This window comes from Alexandromys fortis, unplaced genomic scaffold, assembly GCF_014885135.2.
Source record: "Alexandromys fortis isolate MF-2015 unplaced genomic scaffold, M_Fortis_MF-2015_v1.1 scaffold_161, whole genome shotgun sequence".
Lineage (NCBI taxonomy): Eukaryota > Metazoa > Chordata > Mammalia > Rodentia > Cricetidae > Alexandromys > Alexandromys fortis.
The window spans coordinates 3910153-3912679 of NW_026068073.1; the positions used below are offsets into that span (position 1 = coordinate 3910153).

The 2527-nt window shown below is 51.0% G+C and overlaps 1 pseudogene; it reads left to right on the forward strand.

Moving 5' to 3' along the window:
* Positions 1–1095: 1095 nt before the first annotated feature.
* On the forward strand, positions 1096–1599 carry LOC126488117 (Golgi to ER traffic protein 4 homolog; annotated as a pseudogene).
* The last annotated feature ends 928 nt before the right edge of the window (positions 1600–2527 follow it).

The following is a 2527-nucleotide window of genomic DNA, read 5'->3' on the forward strand; positions in this document are numbered from 1 at the left end:
GAGTCTGAAACCCACAGCAGCACTGATATAGTGAACACCTGTGGAAGTGATGGCTGCTCTGCGACTTACAGGAGTGTGCTTAGTCTCTCTCTGGAGTTTCTGCAGGACAGGTGCCCACATGTGATAGCCCTAACAGACAGGGGGCCCATGGCTGACTGAGTCCTCCAATTTGTGAGGAATCAGCAGCTGCTCACCCTCCTGTGGATCTGAAAGAGGTCTTTGCACACAGGCCTGGGTGTTTTACCATCTACTTTATATTCCATGGGAGAAAGTAATTCACTTCACCTGGCTTGCTCTTTCAGGAGCCCACACTGAAGCAACTACTAGGAGGAGTTAGTGAGAACTCATTTGCTTGACTAGCACCTCTTCTTCTATGGGGTCCCTATGATGAAATAATGAGACAGCCCAGACAGAAGACCCTGGTCTGAGAAGAAGGTGTGCTGTGCCTGCCATTGCTTGGACTCCCCTCATCTTCATTTTTCCATCTCAGTGTACAGGTACGGACAGGTCCAAGACTCCTGGGAAGAAGTCCTAAACTCAGTCAGTCCCTTCTGGTTCAGATCCCCAAAATGCTGTACCTCAACTCTGCTGTTCACTGTGGTTTCTGCTTTGGCAGGTTCCTTTTCTCAGACTATATTGGCAGAAACACCCTCCTCCTCTGTGCCTCTTGGATCAACAGCCAGACTCACCTGCGCCCTGAGGAGTGTAGTCGGCATTGGCGACAACAACATTTACTGGTACAGCAGATGCAGGGGAGCCCTCCCAGGGTTTTCCTGTGCTACTGCAAAGACTCAAACAAGTCACTGAGGCCTAGATTCTCCATTACATTCTCTGGATCCAGGGAAGCCTCAAATATGTTGCAAATTTGCACATTTCTGAAATATAGATGAAGGATGAGGCTCAGCACTGCTGATACAGGCAGAATGGGAAGTAGCCATTAATAGTAGCTTCTGCCACAAAAACAAATCAGTTCTGTTAGAGTGCGTGTAGCAGCCACAGGGAAGGGAGCATGGAGGCTCCACCAACATCGCCTGCCACAGCACCAGTTCTGAACATTGCAGAGGCCCATGGTATTGGTTTTGACCACCCAGAAAGATGCCCCCACCACATGGAGGCAAACTGCGTGCAAGCATCGAGAAGGGCAACTACCACAAGGCACACGAGTTGTACCTGATGCTCTTCTTCAGATACATGTCTAGAAACAATCATTCAGAATCCTGAGATCTCAGGAACTCAGGAATATTTCTATTTTTTGGTCATGGCCAGCAGAGCAGTCCAGGCTGACCTGACCATGCCGGTTCTCGAATCCCCGGAGAAGGTAACGGTGTATATAGTTGATGAACTGTTAGAGAACTGTAGAGCCAGCTACAGTTTTCAGTTTGATGGATCTAAATACGCAAGAGCAAATAGTGTTGGTGGCCAGAGCTGAAGTGGTCCAGTGGAGGATCTGGGAAACTGGACCATCCCAGCTTCCACCAGCCCCACATGCTGTGGAATCTGCAATACTACTGTAAGTCTCAGTATTACTTTCTGCCCTCCACTGAGGGCAAGGCCTGTACCAACATGACGGGCAGGTACTCCACTGCACAAGGCTTCTGAAGCGGGTGGGTGAGTTCATGGCCCAGGCTGTGTACAACTGTTTCTCTGTTTGAAAACAAGAAAGGTGCCCAGGGGGTCTTTACAAGGTGCGCACAGAAGGACCCGTCCATCGAGGGGACCTTCTTTCAATCCCGGCTTCAATCAAATTCATCAGGTTTCTGCTGCTTGCTGTGGACAAGCTGAATGTGTTCACAGTGAGCACCGCCTACTTCGCTACATGGGGACCCCATGTACAAAGTGTACCTGGACAGGGGAGCTGCCAAAGCAGACCTCCTCCAGGGAGGGCAACCTGGGAACAAGCTGAGCAGCCTCGTGGACTCCTCAGAGCAGGATGGGGATGAGTATGAGGATGACAGAAGCCTCATCAGCCTGCACGGAAGCTGCCTGGCCAGCATGGAGATGCCCATCACCAGCACCACTGGGACGGTTTCAGTACCAGGCTGGGCATGAGCCCCTTACACAGTAGGTTCCTGTTCTGAGGCTGGAGGGGCCTCCTGTGCAGAGTCTGCCCCTATTTATGAATGGAGGTCAAGGGCTGTGTGGTCAGGACCAAGAACAAAGCCCAGCTTCTGCTGCCCACCCATGTTCCTAATATCTCCCACAATAAAGCACAAGTCCTGCTGCAGCACCCTGCTGTCGTCCTTGTCTCTGGTTCCTTGTGGAGGGCTCTAGTGGGACAGGCAGCCTGGTATCAGTAATCTTTATCCCTTCTTGTGTGTCCACTGTGGCCATGGCATGCCAGAGGAGTGGTGCTCACTACTGGGGGCCATGCAGGATCCTGAACCCTGCAGATGAGAGCACGTTCTTGTTTTATTTCTGTTTGGACACAGAGTCGTTTTACAATCATGGTGAGCTTCTCAGGGACAGTATATGTTCTGTGATGGCCAAGATCCTTGGAGGTAGAGATCAGTCATTCAAGCTACAGCTC